This window comes from Perna viridis, chromosome 11, assembly GCF_037379345.1.
Source record: "Perna viridis isolate PV_CMFRI_1.1 ecotype Kerala chromosome 11, ASM3737934v1, whole genome shotgun sequence".
Taxonomy (NCBI): domain Eukaryota; kingdom Metazoa; phylum Mollusca; class Bivalvia; order Mytilida; family Mytilidae; genus Perna; species Perna viridis.
In genome coordinates, this window is record NC_142455.1 from 38,175,769 (window position 1) to 38,196,795 (window position 21,027).

The 21,027-nt window shown below is 32.9% G+C and overlaps 3 long non-coding RNA genes across 10 annotated transcripts in view; all 3 read left to right on the forward strand.

Annotated features, from left to right (window-relative positions):
• LOC148603984 (uncharacterized) overlaps positions 1-21,027 on the forward strand; it is a 248,006-nt gene that overhangs the window by 66,613 nt on the left and 160,366 nt on the right. The gene's annotated exons all lie outside the window — the stretch shown is intronic.
• LOC148603987 (uncharacterized) lies at positions 1,115-20,010 on the forward strand. Of its 8 annotated transcripts, XR_015916704.1 has the most exons (11): positions 1,115-2,298; positions 4,460-4,514; positions 5,862-6,001; positions 6,585-6,701; positions 8,045-8,102; positions 8,640-8,779; positions 9,361-9,477; positions 10,799-10,845; positions 11,396-11,535; positions 19,160-19,316; positions 19,448-20,010. It is a non-coding gene; the product is annotated as an uncharacterized LOC148603987 (long non-coding RNA). The 8 variants fall into 8 exon arrangements; XR_015916708.1 differs by having other exon boundaries at positions 1,116-2,298; positions 4,460-4,519; positions 19,160-20,010; XR_015916703.1 differs by having other exon boundaries at positions 1,119-2,298; positions 10,799-10,856; positions 19,160-20,010.
• Positions 14,996-17,196, forward strand: LOC148603988 (uncharacterized). Its single transcript, XR_015916712.1, has 2 exons — positions 14,996-16,236; positions 16,282-17,196. It is a non-coding gene; the product is annotated as an uncharacterized LOC148603988 (long non-coding RNA).

Below are 21,027 nucleotides of genomic sequence, written 5' to 3' on the forward strand. Positions count from 1 at the left end.
TTGTCTCCAAAAGATTTTTCGAATATTTCAGGATCCACAATGAATTAATACCACTACGGGAGTAACAAGTGTTGTGGTAAGACTGCTGACTCTCTTTGACAGTTGTGAGTATAGAAGTTAAAAGTTTTGAAAGAAGCTTGGTGGTACATTTTGCAGATCCAGCTATGAAACTTTGTTTGTATGGTTTCTTGTGGAGTTTATGAATCCAGTACATAGACTGTAAATCACAATCATCGGCCTTGGTAGAAATTCCAAAAGAGGATAGCAACAGATTTATGGTTTTCCACAATCTCTTCTTTGGAGAGAGTGGTAGCAGTATAGGTTTTATCACTGCTATTATTTTCTACGTCTACCTCTGATAATAAATATTGGATGTAGAACGTGTTGCTTTGGACTTTGTCTGCTGGTACGACAACATATTTTTTCAACGTATTACAAACATTTTGTAACCTTCACGTATTTCTTCTGACAATTCTAAATACATATCATTTATCATTAATTCCGAAAATATTTTCGTCTTACCGGATATCTGCGTGTAGGCTAGATTTAAAACATTAAAGAACACAGATGATTTGTTGTTAAGTAACAAATATTCGATGAAAGAGGTATTGTTTTTAACAAACCATACAAAGTTAGTGGCCACACATAAAATAGTGCAACCTAGATTAATACAGCTTGTCAAAATAGCAGAGCAGTAGACACACCTGTAAACCTAGACCAACATGAGCTTACAATCAAGCTGTCAACAACAAATAGACCAAGAGCCGTCTTTTTGATTGAATGATTCAGATTAGTTAGATAAATCAATCGATCTTTTCGAGTAAATCAGCACAATATATGGATTAATTTGTAAATAAAGTAATATATAAATAATTCTCAAACTTGTCTGGACTCAGCAAACCCAATTGTGGAACAATAATAAAAAAAAACCAAAATCAAATTTGGTGCCGAAAATATAAGAAATTCACCTCATTTTAAAGATATCGGCAATAATCATTTTCAGCTCGCGGAAGTTGAGTTCAGTTCGAGCTCGGGATACCCGAAATACTGACTCCATGAAAATATATAAACAAAAAAGCCAGTATAAACACTGTTTCTGAGTAGTTGGAGTTCGTACGTATACACCCGCAATACCATTATTGGGTCTATATAGTAATAGGGGTTTCATTATTTTTTGCAATTCACGTACCTTTTCTTTTGTAGGAGGTAATTTTCATTATTTTCTGTTTTAAAACTTTAAGAAATTTTAAATTTCTAGAGATAACTTTCAGTAGCTTAGAAGGGTATAAGTAACTGGTACCGCCTCTTAAGGCATTAGGAATGGAATTATAGTCATCTTTCAGTAGTTTAGCTGCACACAGGTCAGTTGTCAGGAGCAATTTCAAAACGTCAGTTAAGTACAGCTGATCGGGAAAAACTCTCTATCCCAGTTTCACTCATTCATGAAAGTAACCTCCGGTTTGCCTTAAACCCGGAACCTGTTTCCACCACACATTTTTCATTTCTGACAAATCACGATTATTCTTTGAAACATCCAATTGTTTTATAATATATTCGACACAAGCATACGAAGTTCGAATAACATGTTAGCGTAAATCTTGCATGATATTTGTTTTGTTTCAAAAGCACATATACACAGAAAAAAAAAAACAGTCAAAAAGTTAGTTTTCCTAGATTGGGTATGTAGGATAAGTTGATTTTGTATTTTTTTTTCTTTTTTTTTTGTCTGTCTATGATAATTACCATTTTATGTCATTTAACCATTGTTTTGATTAGTTAAACGCGGCTCATAGCCATTTCCATAATAAACAAGAAACTATCAACACAATTTTGATGTAATCTATCAGTATTTGTCTTTGTCTCTATTTGTTGGATGATAATGTAGAGTAAGAGACTTTAATTTACACTACCTGGTAGAATAAAGACATTTTAAGGGATATATTAAAGAAAAATTTCAATTGCATTACTGTGCGTTGCTCACTGTATTTGTAGTGGGGTTCTTAGTAAAACTTTTGAACGTTTTAGTGCTTTCTAGTTAACTATTTCAATTGGTCCTTAGCTATACCTCTAGAACTTCATGGTGCTTTGTTTATTGTACATTTTGTAGGCTTTAGGTTATATTTAGGCCGTTTAAGTGCGTTTTTATGATAATGTTTTTTGTGGTTTTGAGATATTAAATGGACACGTGTTAAATCACATGATACAGAAATGGTAGATTTCAATTTGACACGAACCATCTATGAACTCCCCTGAAAGAACTCACGAAACTGTAAACAAAAGATGCTATATGCTTAGCAAGTAAGTTTCCAGATTCATAATCTACGAATGTACTATTTTTTGATTTGTTGAATGGTCTTTGGATGTGTTTTCGACGGGCACGTGCAATCATACACGTAAATAAGATGCGCCATGTGATGTAGAACCCCGTATTACCGAAAACCTGTCTTTGTCCCGAAAACCAAGTGTATACATTTGACAACCTCAATAACATACGTTTTTGTGGTATTGTTGATTCCTACGTTATTTAAATATATATGTAAATAAGTTTTTGGATACAAAATTGTTTTTTATGCATATTACAACACTTTCCAAGTATCCAAGAAAGTATACATGTAATAATCAACATCAGGACACATATTTTCAATCTCTACAAAGTTTTTTTTTCTCCAGTGGCTACGATATGATTCAACAGCTCATAACTCCATAGAAATATCTATTTCGTAAACATTGTTTATCATGATTATTTGGATTCTTGTTGGGACCTTAGTCTTTGTATCCTCATGCATGTAATGGCTAAATCCAGCAGAGTAATACTTTATGTTCATATCAGAGAAAATTTTTGAATTAAACAAATAAAAACTTCTCCACTTCTATATGTGAATTTGTTAACCTCAAAAATACTTGTCTTAGAACTCTGAATTTCCCTGTCTATTCGTCTGCAAACTTACTTGGGTCATGGTGTCATAAAATCATGGCGCAGTTCTGACCAGTGAGATTTTCTGTTTTCAACAAGGATCTAAAAGACAAGGATTAGCTATATATATTTCATTTATTTTTCTACTTTTTATTATTATGAAATACATGTACCTTAATCTTTTTTGCAGCAGTGATTGAACAGAACATGGCACATGCTTTTGTCCTTGACTTCTGTATTAATAGTGCCAGCCAATTTAATGAAGACTGATAAGATACTCCTTAACTCCACTGAACTCTTAATACTGGGCAGAAAGACAATCTGTTAAAGTATTAATTTTCGGGGGGAAATAAAAGTGTGACAAATGGTACTCACAAAATTGATTTTTAACACTATATTAGGCCAAACATTTTTCAATTAGCGAAAACTGATACCAGCTAATATGTTCACTTGACAGAATTAGCAAAAATTAGCAGCCGTTAAAATGAATATGTTTACAGTAAATGTTAATGTAGGACCATTGATTATTGTACTATTTTTCTGGCCTTTACCAAACTGTTCTAGGTAGAAATCCTTCAAACTATCTATTCATCCAATATATGCAGGAGACATGATATAGTTCCACTTAATACTGTTGGACGTGTTTTTATTGATATTTCAGTTTGAGGAAATATGATGTGTTTATCAGTAGCTTACATAAAAAGCAAGTACTCTTTGGTGGTAGATACATGTACAGCTTGTACATTTTTGTCATTTTTGATAATGTGGTTGTATTGTGTTTGTTCCAAGCCAGGGACCTGTAGTCCAGTGGTTGTTTTTTATGTTCATTGTTAGTTCTTTTTTTATAGATAAGATAAATTTTCTTCTTTTTTAAATAATTTCACTTTATTTATTTTGGGGCATTTAAAGCTTGTTTAATGGCATGAGTTTTACCTAACATTGTGTCACTGAAGACCGTGTGGTGATTTGTTGCATGGCTTCTGGAGGAGGACTGTCTCATTGGCAATCATACCACATCTCCTGTTTTTATATTTCTTTTAAGTATATTCAAGGATTCGAGATTCTAGCGAAAATCAAAAGAATGTAATCCAGGAACAAATATCAGACATGGAAAACAGACAAACATAACAAAGAATATAAATAACTATATATAAAATATAAAAAAAAAACTGGAAGCATGGATCAGGTGCACCGGTCACCATCCTCTGATTTTGTAGAAGACCTGCCGAGTTTCTCATAAAAAATCAACTCCGGGATAGACAAAATAGGCTGTTACTGTTCACTGAATTACCTAATTTGTCAAGTAGGTACTCATCTGCTACATTAAAGTGTGAGTTTATCATTAGTATACTGACATGTTATCATTGACTATAATTTGGTGGAATATTTATTATAAAAATATTGTGTATAAAGGGATGAAATATTCATCTGATCTATTATTACGTCTCATTAAAGGTGATAATACTGATAAACTAAGCAAAATTATTTTTTCTATATATAGCAAAGATTCCATGATTATCATCATGAAATTCTTCTCTTTTACAGATTTGAGGTCAATATGAAATATAAAGAATACAGATACAGAATATATAAAAGACGTGTAAAGTTTGTTTAAAGTAGCACAATATACTTTATCACATTATTATATTGGAAACACCTTGTCCATCAATTCAATGTTGGTTTCACTCAACTTTGCTACTACTTATCTTTGGTGCATGTAGTCAGCTTTAAAGTGATGAAGCATCATAGTTGCTGCCTGCTATCAACTTCAGGTTTTATGGAGTTGGGTGTGAATATCACTATAACACACAGAACTTTATATTTATTATTCATTAATATATTTGTCTATTCTCTATGCAACTTACGAATTCTAGTCATATGCACGTCTTCTGACTGCAAAATTTTACAATGTCAGAGGTGACAAATATAAGCAAAGTGAATGTTATAATTTATTATGGACTTTCAGTATTACAGTATTTTGTTTTATTCATGTAGTGTGGATTTTAGGTTAAACATTTTTAGCTCACCTGGCCAAAGACCAAGTGAGTTATTGCCATCACTTGGCGTCTTTGGCCGTCGTCGTTAACATTTTTTCAAAACTCTTCTCCTCTGACACTACTTGACCAATTGGAACCATACATGATATGAATTTTTCTTGGTGTATTCTACATAGAACTGTTGTGGGGATTTATGATCCGTCGAAAAATATGGCAGCTCTTACTAAAAAAAGAACATATGCGTCAGACAGTTGTTTTTCGCAAATATCTCCAAAACCGTCAGGTTTAGCCAATACATACATAATTTTTTATCAGTTATATAAAGCATTATTAGAAATAAAGGTGTTACTCAACGCAATCGGGAGTAATTGGACGTAAAACACAATGAAACTCCTTAGTAGTTAAATGGATTCTTTATTAGAGGTCTCAGATATTAAGGAAAATATAAAGTTGAGATGAGACCCTCACATGAGGGTGTAGGGGTCTGGTTGTACATAATACATGATGATAATAAATAATATAGGCACACAGCAGCTCATTTAATACTGACTGGTTACATCATAATACCTTCATTCCAAAAATAAGATGCACAGAATCATAATAAATTTGCAGAAAGTCTAGGTAAAACTCATTTTGTTCAAAATGCCTTCTGTACTGCTTGACTTGTAATAGTGCAGTGACAAGAAATTGGAGGGAAAAGTACAGGTGATAAAGAAATTTCAATATAAGGCAATTCAGGTAAATCTACCTGGTAAAGGTAGCCACAAGTTTCTTTTGGTATATAGCTAACATAGATTTGTGTCTATTTTTTAGTATATTTGTTTTTTTTTTTTCAGTTTGTTTCACCCAAAATCATACTTTGTCTTCGTCTTCACTTTACCTTACTTTCTAACAATATCATTTAATTTCTTCACATCAAATGATCTCAGACTGTATATTGTAATTTTCAGTAAAAAGAATTGCTGAAGTCAAACTGTAACCAAGGAAGGATGAGGAATTTTACAAGTGCAAGTAAAGGGAAAGGCAGAGACAAATCACGGAAGTTATTTGCATAAAGTGGCATTAGAGGGCAGTGGTACATGTTATTACTGTAAGTGGTATGGGACATTGAAAGACTGGTAAAATTATTTAGAATCACTTAACAATAGAAAAGTTGTTTCCAGGTCAAATAACTTCCATAAAACTAATTACGTTTTTTTTTATGTTTGAAAGATGTTTCATTAGCTATGAACTGTAATGTGAATGACAGTTGATGATAACATCATAAACACGCTATATGGAATAAATGTAAATATATCTAAGTTGAAGAAAATACATAAAGTTATATTGGATAAGATGTCAACAGTTATAAATACTTGACTGTCAAAAGCAATGATAGAAAAGGCTTGTTCTTACAGTTCGATGAATAATTCTTTTTTGTCAACTTGGACCAAAGTTTTCTTGGAACCATGATTTGGTTATAATATCTTTCTGTCTTTACACCATGGTCTTTTTGGTTTTGTTAAGTAAATATCAGAACAACAGAAAAGAATTATTTGATATAAGACAATTTGATCTGAAGTCACAAGTATATGTAAAGGGAGGTAATACTGATAACATTAATGATATCATATTTTATTTGTATCTTTTATACTGGAGTATGTATTCTAAATAGTATTTCATTTCTTTTTCAGACTTTAAAATACATATTCTGTATAATGCAAACTTAGATTAGAACTGTGGTTCGTACAAGTTATAAATCCTGGGAGTAAACCTTAGTTTCTAGAACAAACTGTGGTTTAAAAGTCAAGGTATGTATGTGGAGGATAGGCTTTAGTTTCTAGTGATTGTAGTAAGAATTAGTTCCAAGGTTAAATGTTGAATTAAAACATGTAGTTAATTAATTTAATGACATCATGATTTTCGAACATATTTGAAATTACAGCAATAAAGACTTTTGAAGTAAACAACGTGTTAAGTAAGCTGTAAGGAATGCTTGTAAATACCTGTATACAAAATGTTGAAGAAAAAATATCATAAAGCAGTGATATCATATAAATAACAAGACAGTTAAACCTTTGAAGAATAGATTTGCTTTACATAAGGATTATAAAAAGGTCTAAAATACTGTCACAAGAGATTACAGTTCATTAAGTAGTGATTTTCTCCATTGATATTTATGCAGTAGTTTGTCAACTTTATCGGAAGTGTTTTGTAATCCTATAAATAATTGGCCTTCTATGAGAACAGCATTCTGTTCATACTATTAGCATGTTATTAAAACCACGGCATTTGTAAATTATTGTAAATATGTTTGTGCCAATTAATATTATTGTTATTATGGATTCTGTTTATTTCCCATTCTAAGCCTACACTGTGAGTTTTCCGCTACCAATTAAAAAGTGCCAACATTTGTTCAATACAGACTTGATCCTTGGGAATTTGTACGGCGACTGACCGCGAGGGTCATCTGTTGCTGTAACCCAATAACCCCAGGATCATGTACCAATTTACCAATCAGATGAATGCATGTACAAGATCACGCATGTATCATGCATGCACATCAGAGATAAATCGATCTTACACTCATGATCCATAGAAATCCGATACAACCATTTATAGATTGATCAATCTATTATGACTTGTAATTTGAAGGACAGAAATTCTTTTATTTTCCTATAAATGTTCTTTCCGTGAGAGACCATATTTATATTGCTGGTTGTTCCAATGGTAAACATGAACATCATACATGTAGTCAGTTCGTACATACATGTAGTCAGTTCGTACATACATGTAGTCAGTTTGTACATACATGTAGTCAGTTCATACATACATATATATAAACGTTTTCTAAGGCATTGTTAGAAGAGATTTGTTCTAACATTTAATGAAAGAAAATCTGTCCAAGATGTCCTTTATTTTCTATCAGAGAGGTATTTATTTCTCGTTATTTTGACATTGTTATCTGACTTAATTGACTAAAGTGAATTCAATAATTTTGTGGGACAGACATTAAATCATTTATTTGTGAAAAGTACCACTCGTGTTAAGCCTGAATCAGGACTTCCTGAACAAGATGTGTGACAACGGAGGTAATATTGATAACTTTACAGATATCATTTATGTACACAAATCTGAAACATTTCTCTTTCAGACTCTTAAAACCTGCAGAGTGAAAAGTACTTAGAACTGATATAGAAGGTGAAGATTAGGTATACTTTTAGAGAATTAAGCACAACTATTGACATAATACACGTCATTGTTATTATTTACAATGAGTTTGTATTATCAATCAGAAAAATGTGACTATGAATAGACAAAACAAGGAAATACATGAAAACGAACTAAAATGATTACTAAGGAAAAGGTCACAGTGCTCGTGTGATGGACTTAATATCCTTTATAGTAGTCCCAATTTAATTCTATTTAATAACATTATTCTAGAGAATGATATACGAAATGACGATTTTCTGAACAGTTTGGTTCCATGAGAGTGCTTGATTCAAAAGAAGTCACACCAAATACATGTAGAATGGATTACTGATTTGGATTTATACATGCACACTATTTTCTTTTGGTATATAGCTAACATAGATTTGTGTCTATGTTTTATTATATTTGTTTTTTTTTTTTTTTAAATTTGGCTCACCCAAAATCATACTTTGTCTTCACTTTACCTTACTTTCTAACAATATCCTTTAATTTCTTCACATCAAATGATTTCAGACTGTATATTGTACAATTTTCAGTAAAAAGAATTGCTGAAATCAAACTGTAACCAAGGAAGGATGAGGAATTTTACAAGTACAAGTAAAGGGAAAGGCAGAGACAAATCACGGAAGTTATTTGCATAAAGTGGCATTAGAGGGCAGTGGTACATGTTATTACTGTAAGTGGTATGGGACATTGAAAGACTGGTAAAATTATTTAGAATCACTTAACAAAAGAAAAGTTGTTTCCAGGTCAAATAACTTCCATAAAACTAATTAAGTTTTTTTATGTTTGAAAGATGTTTCATTAGCTATGAACTGTAATGTGAATGACAGTTGATGATAACATCATAAACACGCTATATGGAATAAATGTAAATATATATAAGTTGAAGAAAATACATAAAGTTATATTGGATAAGATGTCAACAGTTATAAATACTTGACTGTCAAAAGCAATGATAGAAAAGGCTTGTTCTTACAGTTCGATGAATAATTCTTTTTTGTCAACTTGGACCAAAGTTTTCTTGGAACCATGATTTGGTTATAATATCTTTCTGTCTTTACACCATGGTCTTTTTGGTTTTGTTAAGTAAATATCAGAACAACAGAAAAGAATTATTTGATATAAGACAATTTGATCTGAAGTCACAAGTATATGTAAAGGGAGGTAATACTGATAACATTAATGATATCATATTTTATTTGTATCTTTTATACTGGAGTATGTATTCTAAATAGTATTTCATTTCTTTTTCAGACTTTAAAATACATATTCTGTATAATGCAAACTTAGATTAGAACTGTGGTTCGTACAAGTTATAAATCCTGGGAGTAAACCTTAGTTTCTAGAACAAACTGTGGTTTAAAAGTCAAGGTATGTATTAGGATGATAGGCTTTAGTTTTTAGTGATTGTAGTAAGAATTAGTTCCAAGGTTAAATGTTAAATTAAAACATGTAGTTAGTTAATTTAATGACATCATGATTTTCGAACATATTTGAAATTACAGCAATAAAGACTTTGGATGTAAACAACGTGTTAAGTAAGCTGTAAGGAATGCTTGTAAATACCTGTATACAAAATGTTGAAGAAAAAATATCATAAAGCAGTGATATCATATAAATAACAAGACAGTTAAACCTTTGATGAATAGATTTGCTTTACATAAGGATTATAAAAAAGGTCTAAAATACTGTCACAAGAGATTACAGTTCATTAAGTAGTGATTTTCTCCATTGATATTTATGCAGTAGTTTGTCAACTTTATCGGAAGTGTTTTGTAATCCTATACATAATTGGCCTTCTTTGAGAACAGCATTCTGTTCATACTGTTAGCATGTTATTAAAACCACGGCATTTGTAAATTATTGTAAATATGTTTGTGCCAATTAATATTATTGTTATTATGGATTCTGTTTATTTCCCATTCTAAGCCTACACTGTGAGTTTTCCGCTACCAATTAAAAAGTGCCAACATTTGTTCAATACAGACTTGATCCTTGGGAATTTGTACGGCGACTGACCGCGAGGGTCATCTGTTGCTGTAACCCAATAACCCCAGGATCATGTACCAATTTACCAATCAGATGAATGCATGTACAAGATCACGCATGTATCATGCATGCACATCAGAGATAAATCGATCTTACACTCATGATCCATAGAAATCCGATACAACCATTTATAGATTGATCAATCTATTATGACTTGTAATTTAAAGGACAGAAATTCTTTTATTTTCCTATAAATGTTCTTTCCGTGAGAGACCATATTTATATTGCTGGTTGTTCCAATGGTAAACATGAACATCATACATGTAGTCAGTTCGTACATACATGTAGTCAGTTCGTACATACATGTAGTCAGTTCATACATACATATATATAAAAGTTTTCTAAGGCATTGTTAGAAGAGATTTGTTCTAACATTTAATGAAAGCAAATCTGTCCAAGATGTCCTTTATTTTCTATCAGAGGTATTTATTTCTCGTTATTTTGAGATTGTTATCTGACTTAATTGACTAAAGTGAATTCAATATTTTTGTGGGACAGACATTAAATCATTTATTTGTGAAAAGTACCACTCGTGTTAAGCCTGAATCAGGACTTCCTGAACAAGATGTGTGACAACGGAGGTAATATTGATAACTTTACAGATATCATTTATGTACACAAATCTGAAACATTTCTCTTTCAGACTCTTAAAACCTGCAGAGTGAAAAGTACTTAGAACTGATATAGAAGGTGAAGATTAGGTATACTTTTAGAGAATTAAGCACAACTATTGACATAATACAAGTCATTGTTATTATTTACAATGAGTTTGTATTATCAATCAGAAAAATGTGACTATGAATAGACAAAACAAGGAAATACATGAAAACGAACTAAAATGATTACTAAGGAAAAGGTCACAGTGCTCGTGTGATGGACTTAATATCCTTTATAGTAGTCCCAATGTAATTCTATTTAATAACATTATTCTAGAGAATGATATACGAAATGACGATTTTCTGAACAGTTTGGTTCCATGAGAGTGCTTGATTCAAAAGAAGTCACACCAAATACATGTAGAATGGATTACTGATTTGGATTTATACATGCACACTATTTTCTTTTGGTATATAGCTAACATAGATTTGTGTCTATGTTTTATTATATTTGTTTTTTTTTTTTTTTTTAAATTTGGCTCACCCAAAATCATACTTTGTCTTCACTTTACCTTACTTTCTAACAATATCCTTTAATTTCTTCACATCAAATGATTTCAGACTGTATATTGTACAATTTTCAGTAAAAAGATTTGCTGAAATCAAACTGTAACCAAGGAAGGATGAGGAACTTTACAAGTACAAGTAAAGGGAAAGGCAGAGACAAATGACGAAAGTTATTTGCATATAGTGGCATTAGAGGGCAGCGGTACATGTTATTACTGTAAGTGGTATGGGACATTGAAAGACTGGTAAAATTATTCTGAATCACTTAACAATAGAAAAGTTGTTTCAAGGTCATATAACTTCTAACAAACTAATTAAGTTTTTTTATGTTTGAAAGATGTTTCATTAGCTATGAACTGTAATGTGAATGACAGTTGATGATAACATCATAAACACGCTATATGGAATAAATGTAAATATATCTAAGTTGAAGAAAATACATAATGTTATATTGGATAAGATGGCAACAGTTATAAATACTTGATTGTCAAAAGCAATGATAGAAAAGGCTTGTTCTTACAGTTTGATGAATAATTCTTTTTTGTCAACTTTGACCAAAGTTTTCTTGGAACCATGATTTGGTTATAATATCTTTCTGTCTTTACACCATGGTCTTTTTGGTTTTGTTAAGTAAATATCAGAACAACAGAAAAGAATTATTTTATATAAGAAAATTTGATCTGAAGTCACAAGTATATGTAAAGGGAAGTAATACTGATAACATTAATGATATCATATTTTATTTGTATCTTTTATACTGGAGTATGTATTCTAAATAGTATTTCATTTCTTTTTCAGACTTTAAAATACATATTATGTGTAATAAAAACTTAGATTAGAACTGTGGTTCGTACAAGTTATAAATCCTGGGAGTAAACCTTAGTTTTTAGTGATTGTAGTAAGAATTAGTTCCAAGGTTAAATGTTAAATTAAAACATGCAATTAGTTAATTTAATGACATCATGATTTTCAAACATTTTTGAAATAACAGCAATAAAGACTTTGGATGTAAACAACGTGTTAAGTAAGCTGTAAGGAATGCTTGTAAATACTTGTATACAAAATGTTGAAGAAAAAATATCATAAAGCAGTGATATCATATAAATAACAAGACAGTTAAACCTTTGATGAATATATTTGCTTTACATAAGGATTATAAAAAAGGTCTAAAATACTGTCACAAGAGATTACAGTTCATTAAGTAGTGATTTTCTCCATTGATATTTATGCAGTAGTTTGTCAGCTTTATCGGAAGTGTTTTGTAATCATGTAAACAATTGACCTTCTATATGAGAACAGCATTCTGTTCATACTGTTAGCATGTTATTAAAACCACGGCATTTGTAAATTATTGTAAATATGTTTGTGCCAATCAATTAATATTATTGTTATTATGGATTCTGTTTATCTCCCATTCTAAGCCTACACTGTGAGTTTTCCTCTACCAATTAAAAAGTGCCAACATTTGTTAAATACAGACTTGATCCTTGGGAATTTGTACGGCGACTGACCGCGAGGGTCATCTGTTGCTGTAACCCAATAACCCCAGGATCATGTACCAATTTACCAATCAGATGAATGCATGTACATGATCACGCATGTTTCATGCATGCACATCAGAGATAAATCGATCTTACACTCATGATCCATAGAAATCCGATACAACCATTTATAGATTGACCAATCTATTATGACATGTAATTTTACGGACAAAAATTCTTTTATTTTCCTATAAATGTTCTTTCCGTGAGAGACCATACTTATATTGCTGGTTGTTCCAATGGTAAACATGAACATCATACATGTAGTCAGTTCGTACATACATGTAGTCAATTCATATATATATAAGTTATCTAAGGCATTGTTAGAAGAGATTTGTTCTAACATTTAATGAAAGAAAATCTGTCCAAGATGTCCTTTATTTTCTATTAGAGAGGTATTTATTTCTCGTTATTTTGACATTGTTATCTGACTTAATTGACTAAAGTGAATTCAATATTTTTGTAGGACAGACATTAAATTATTAATCTGTTAAAAGTACCACTCGTGTTAAGCCTGAATCAGGACTTCCTGAACAAGATGTGTGACAACGGAAGTAATATTGATAACCTTACAGATATCATTTATGTACAAAAATCTGAAACATTTCCCTTTCAGACTCTTAAAACCTGCATACTCATGACCCATAGAAATCCGATACAATCATTTATAGATTGACCAATCTATTATGACATGTAATTTTACGACAAAAATTCTTTTATTTTTCTATAAATGTTCTTTCCGTGAGAGACCATATTTATATTGCTGGTTGTTCCAATTTTAAACATGAACATCATACATGTAGTCAATTCGTACATACATGTAGTAAATTCATATATATATGAAGCATGAAGAATTCTGTCCTAAACAACTGTGCAACATTTCAAAAGAATTCATTAAGATTCTCACTCAATTTTTCACCCGGATACAGGTGAGAGGGAGGATGGTAAAGAGAGAAAAATTGCATAACTTGAAAAGTGTACTTTGAATTAATCTGAAAATTCAACTTATGGTCAGACAGACACGCAACCGCAAAATTTTTCTGAGGGTATCAAATAATACCTTGCCATTACATGCGGTGATGTATAAAAAATATGTACCTGTTTTTGCTGATTTTTTTCATAATTTTAACTTTAAAGTTTTTGCGAAAATAAGTGTTTTGAGAAAAATCCAGCTTGTGTAGAGTAATGAAATCAAGTGAGGATCTAAAGCTTTCTGAACATCTTAAAGCATCTCCTGTGGTGGAGCCCTATGGTTCATACCCGGGGAGAATACCACAGTAGGGTTCTTTAACGTGCGAGGAACGTGGCATCTTTCCCAACACGGTGCAACACTATGGTTTGCGGTCAGGTTTTCCGTATTATAGCCTGACAACCCCAGCATGTAACACGCCAGGGGTACCTCATTCCACCACCTGGGGCACACACCCCAGTTGCTCTGTGGACAGAGCGCCCTAGCCCCCGGCTAGGGTTCTGAGCACTATTTAGTCGCCTTTTACGACGAGCTTAGCGCTGCTGCAGGCCTATTCTTTTAACACCCTGACCTGCACGGGGAAGGAGTGAGACAGGGTGTGCTTTTTGTCAGTCTTGTTGTATTTGTCTTTGTTAACGATCTATTGTATGATACTGAATGTTCAAATTCTTATACCGGTGTCATATGATATTTTGACCCCCGCGAAATATTGACCCCGGGGTTAATATATCATATGATATCTTAACTCCGGGATCAATTTATCGTATGAATTATTGATCCCCAGGGTAATTTTGACATAACCCCCCTTTATGATATTTTAACCCCTCTGTAGGGGGTACATTTATCACAGACCAGCAGTTAGTATAGCACAACAGGAGATTAAAATATCATAACAGGGGGGGTTAATTTATTGGAGCGGGGGGGGTAAAGTATCGCAGCAGGGGTAAATTTTACGCAGGAGGGGGTTTAAATGTCATAAAAGTAAAGGTAATTTATCGTAGCAAGGAGGTTAAATATCGCAGCATGGGGCTAAATTATCATAACAGGGGGCTAATTTATCGCAGTAGCGGATTAAAATGTCATTACAAAGGGGGGTGGTCATTTATCTCAGGGAAGGTTAAAATATAGAAAAAGGGGGGGGTTAAAATATCATAACAGGGGGTTAATTTAACGCAGCAGAGGAGTTAAAATGTCACAGAGGGGGTTTAATTCATCGTAGCAGGGGGGTTAAAATATCGCAGTGGGGGCGCCAAAATATCATAGCAGAGGATTAGTTTATCGTAGTAGCGGATTAAAATGTCATTACAAAGGTTGGGGGGGGGGGGGGTCATTTATCGGAGGAGAGGTTAAAATATAGCAAAAGGAGTGTTAAAATGTCATAACAGAGGGTTAATTTAACGCAGCAGAGGAGTTAAAATATCACAGCAGGGGGGTTAATTCATCGTAGCATGGGGGCTAAAATATCGCTGTGGGGGCGCTAAAATATCTTAGAAGGGGATTAATTTATCGCAGCGGGGGGTTAATTTATAGCAGGAAGGGGTTTAAATGTCATAACAGTAGGGTTGATTTATTTCAGCAGGGGGTTAAAATATCGCAGCATGGGTCTAAATTATCAAAAAGGGGGGGGGGTAATTTATCGCGGTAGGGGGTTAAAATATCTGACTCAATATTATGATACAACAATATTACAATGCATTTTCTGTTTTTCTTAAATGTTACAGATTATCTCAAATGCAAATACATAGCTTTGCTAAGTGCAGCATGATAGAACTGCAACATGTTGAACGTAGGACAAGTGTGGGCACAAAATTTGTTTAAAAAAAAAAAGATTAGGACAACATATTTGAAGTTTTTACACACTGTTCCTAAATAGATAGTAGAGGGCAAGATAGTTTTGGTAGGTCTTTGCCCCACCAATTTTGGAAATAAAGGGTTAAAAAGGGAGAAAATTGGTGTTATCATTAGAATTGATAGGAAAGTTTATTGTTGATTGATTTTTATGATTCAGATGTCAGTTAGTTACTTTTGAACTTCTGTTAATTATTTTTACAGGTTAGGCTTATAATTAACCGATTTGGAGTCAAAGGGGTACAAAATAGAGCCACACACCCAAAAAAAAAAAAACTTTTTTAGATTACCTCGCCAAAGGCCAAGTAAGCTATTGCCATTACTTGGGGTTCGTTGTCGTCGTTCATCGTCGTCGTTAACAATTATACAAAACTATTCTCCTCTGAAAATTACTTGTCTAATTAAAACCAAACTTGGTATGAATATTCCTTGGGGGTATCCTGCATAGAACTAATAAGGGGATTTTTTTATTTGTTGAAAAAAAAACATGACCGTCGTTACAAAAATAGAACATAGGAGTCAGACAGTAGTTTTTAGCATGTATCTCCAAAACCATTAGGTTTAGCTAAATTCGGACTTGGGTAAAAGTGTTCAGCATAATGAGATCTAGCTGTGGTCAAATTTTTGTTGTAATCCTATAGGCCATGTTAGAGTTATTGCCCTTTTGCAACGAATTTGCATTTTTAAATGTTATTTCTTTCGACACTACTTGACAATTGAAACCAAACCTTGTATGAATGTTCCTTGGGGTATCCTGCATAGAACTGATGTTGGGATTTTTGATTCGTCGAGTAACATGGGCGCCGTTACTAAAAATCGAATATAGGAGGCAGACAGTAGTTCTTCGTATATATCTCCAAAACCGTCAGGTTTAGTCAAATTTTCAAAAGCTGAAATGAACCTTATTATTAGGACTACAAGTCTTCAAGGATAAAGTTGTAAGACGATTCCTTGTATGAGTTATTGCCCTTAAAAGGGGAAAATGACTTTTTTTAAACTGTTTTCGGTCAATATCTTGAAAACTGTGAGATATTAAAAAGAAATTCTATTGTTGAAATGATCCTGATGATAAGTCCTACCAACGACTTCTTGCGTCAAAATTGTTGGACAACTTCCTGTTAAATTTATCGCCTTTGAAAGTCAAAACTCAACCAGGTGAGCGATTCAGGCTCCTGGGAGCCTCTTGTTTATTATGGAATATAATTTTCTTTCATTCTTTATGAAAATCCCTGGCTGTGTTCAGATATCTCAGGCCATTTTCAAGTTATAGAGGGTCAATGTGCCACACCAAAAAAAAAAGTTTTTAAATTTTTGATAATTGACTTTTTTTATTGGATTCCATATGAAAAATTCCGCCTGGACTTTTTAATTTTGGATATATCTCTTAGTTTTTTTAACTATAAGGGCTGCCCCCCTCCCCCCAAAGAAATCATCTTTCTAACTTTGTTCAGATTTTAATTGTTCTTTCATTTTCAATCAGATTTCAGATATCTCTTACATTGTTCAAATAAGGGCCAAAGGGGACCACGCCTCCAAAAAAAAAACAATCATTTACACATTTTTAAATTTCAAATTTAAAAGAAAATTTAATATTATTTTCCTCTTGAAAATTCATATATGGAGATATCACTTAAATTTCTATGAATTTTAAGGGGTCAAGGGACCATGCCCCATAAGATTTTTGCAAATATGTAAAACAATACCTGGGTTAAGCTCAAGTCTGGCAGGGAGTAAAATATTTCTGCATGATGGGATGGACCTTTGCCGAATAAGTAGTGCACAAATGGTCCCCAAGGGAATTAAAATAACTTGACAGTGAACAGTTTCGCCATAGCGTATGAAAACAATGTCTTACAGGAATTCGAGTGATGTAAGCATTTCAAAAGAAGTACTTTTCATGCTTTTCGTTATTAAGAAAGATCTAAAAGTATTGGAACAAATATATTTATGAGTATATTTGGAAGTGCAGTGTCTAAAGTTGAAAAATAAAAACTTTGAAAAATTGTTTACGACACACACGACGATGGACACCAAGTGATAGCAATAGTTATTAAGGTCTTTTAGGACATGTTAGCTAAATATGTCCACTTCTCAGTAAGGGGTCTAAGATTTTTTTTTTCAACTTTCTATACATGTTTTATTTCTAACATCTATTTGCATTCTGTGGTGAGACAGTTAACTTGGGTATAAGTGAATAGTTGTACAAAAGGATTCATACCATAAAAATGATGGCTATGGGTGAAGCTAGGGTCATGACTTGAACCATTTGAAAAAAGAAAACAAAAACGGGCCTGCAGAGAGCATTTTCCTGGTGTTCCCAATGTCTTGCATAGAAATTAATAGATCTATATCAGACGTTTTGTATCGCGCTAGAACTCTAATAAATAGGCTTCTGGAACAGGGTTATGTTGCTACAAGATTGACGTCATCACTACAGAAGTTTAATGGTCGTGATCATGAACTTGTGGAACGTTATGGTGTATCCATCAGCACCATGAAAACTGATTTATTCAACGTGTCATAGTTTTCCTTTTCTCGTTTGTCTACCCCGGACTTTTTATGAGGAACTTGGTGCGTGTTTCTAGAAAAGCAGAGGACGCTTACACTACTGGCACACCTGGTCCATGCTTCTAGTTTTTTTGTGGAGTTCGAGTTACTAATTTGCCTTTGTTACTTTATATGCATTGTTTTAGTTACTTCATGTTTTCTGTTGTGTATATCTGTTTTTTCATTTCTTGTCTTTTCCCCTGGATTATATTATTTTGATTACCGCTATAACCTTGGCTCCCTTAATTATTCTGTACATAAGACCATTAAACCGAAAGAGTATGTTCCATTATTTATGGCCACCGAAAAGAGTCTTATCCAATTAAAATTTGAAGCACCAGACATGCATATATATCATCCTCAATTTGAAAACAAAACATTGAAAACTAAGTGTAAAAAAACTTGATATGCCAACCTTTATCGCTGTATCCACTTGATATGAACTCTTTCGTTTTCAGTGCATTATTTTCTCAAATTCTGATAATAAATTTAGTTAAAACCATCTAAAAAAGTGAGACGAGACGACCCTATGTCTGGCTTTCTTAAGTAACCATTATGTTCATTTTGTAAGATACTATTAAACCGGATCAGTTCAGGAAATTCATTTTTCCTTGAACTCTGGCGATACTTTTTTTTTCTATTGATGCTTAATAAAAAATAATGAAACCCCGTTTTAAACTACATTGCTAATGACAGACATCATGAGCTCTTGAAATGTTAAAATCTGGTGTGTTTTAGCATATTGTGTTATCTATTACTATACTGTTTTACTTGTTTCATGCCTTACAGGTAGTAAAGTATGGACTATTATGGCATCTGCTATTGTATAATCCTAGTAAAAAAAAATATCCTCTTGATTTCTTGAAAACACAATCAAACAACTTAATCTCATATAGCCAAGTTATTGCACCTAGCAAGGAACTGTATGCTGTCAGGCGCAGTAGATGACGTAGCATAAAGAATAATATATAGGACTTGAAAACGTACACATGTCCCAGCTTTCGCTGAAATAGACGATGTAGACGATGGTGTTGCTGATGGCCCTGCTACCTAAAGCCCAAACAATATAGATGACTTTGACAATCTAATCTCGTAAGTCTAAATGCCGCATGTACCTCTGGATTATCAAATGGCATATTTCTCAATATTAGTGAATGAATGGTATAAATTGTGTGACATTTTGGAAAACTACTTAACCTCAATATATTTTTTTATTATTTTAGGCTGTAGTAGGTGGACTGATTATCCAAATCTCTAAAGGAGTTGATGATGAAAAAGATGAGAATGGATCAGAATGTAGTGATATGGAGGATCATGCGGATAATAAAATGAATGAAGACGAACTTGACAAACTTTTGTTTTTTTTATTCTAGAGAAAAAAAAATAAAAAAAATCAACAAAAAATCTTTTTTTTTAATTCAAATCTCACAAAAAAATGGGTTTTTTCAAAGTCTTTAAAAGTGAAAAAAAAAAGTGTCAGGAGAGTGCTAGAATGCATGATTTGGCTTCATTTACCCCAGAGCTTCTGACTTAAGAGGCCCCCAGACCCCTGGCCGTCCAAATTTGTCGGTCCACTTGAAATTTTTCGGTCCAGTCATTTTCTTTAACTGGACCAATGTCCACTGCCTTATTATTTTTAATTTCTTTAACTGCACCTAACAATTTTATTCTATGGACATACGCCTTCATAAAATTTCATAAAAATTTCCCATAAAATTGTAAAAAAGAGGGGTTTAGGAGGAGTTGTGCTTACTTAATTTGGATTATATCCCTTTGGAGTCCTCCGACAGCAATTATATTCTTTCATGTACATCTACATATAATATGCAACGAATCCTATAAAATTTCATCAAAATGCCTTAAGCGTTTAGAGGAAGTTGTGCTTTAAAGACATGTGGAGCTGAATAAAAAATGTATCTAACCTACACTTTTGCTCAACCTGGTATAGACAAGTGAATCTGCAAATTGGAAGTCACCATACCCGATGAATATATGAGTATGCTGATATGCAAATATGCATATGGCAAAAGCATAGCTTGTGATGAAGTTAAATATAATTAAATGAAATAGCAAAAATATTAATCTAATCAAATTAATTAACCGGATATAAATAATGCCTCTAGAGAAATAAAGTACTTCGTAGGGGACAGCTTGATACGTACGTAGAGGTCAGACCCAAAACGGTTGGAGCAAGCATGGACATATTTGACCAGAACCAGTCGCTTTTTGGCCCTTACTGCAACATGGTTCTAGTTAAACCTTCAAAATCAATCCAAAAGTCCCTACATGGAAAAGACATGCTTTTAGTCCCCCTTTTTGGCCTCTAATTTCTGAAAGGTTCATGTTTTATCACCACAATAAGTCCAAGTCTTGACTATAAAGGTAGAAAATATAATGGAACAATATCATAGAAATTCCTATGCTTCCACTCGAACTATTCAGATTAATTCTTTGAAAGGGTAATCAAGGGAACCAAGGTAATAGCGGTAATCAAAATAATGTAATCCAGGGACAAAGACCAGACATGGAAAACAGACATACACAACAAAGAACATAAAGTAACTAAAATCATACATACAAAGTAACAACTTGGACTCCGTTAAAAACTGGGAGCAAAAACAGATGCACCGGTAGGGTAAGCGTCCTCTGCTTTTCTAGAAACACCCGCCGAGTTGCTCATAAAAAGTCAAGTCAAGTAGACAGACGAGGAAAGGAAAACTATGACCCGTTGAATACATCAGTTTTCATGGTGCTGATGGATACACCATAACGATCCACGAGTTCATGATGACGATCATAAAAC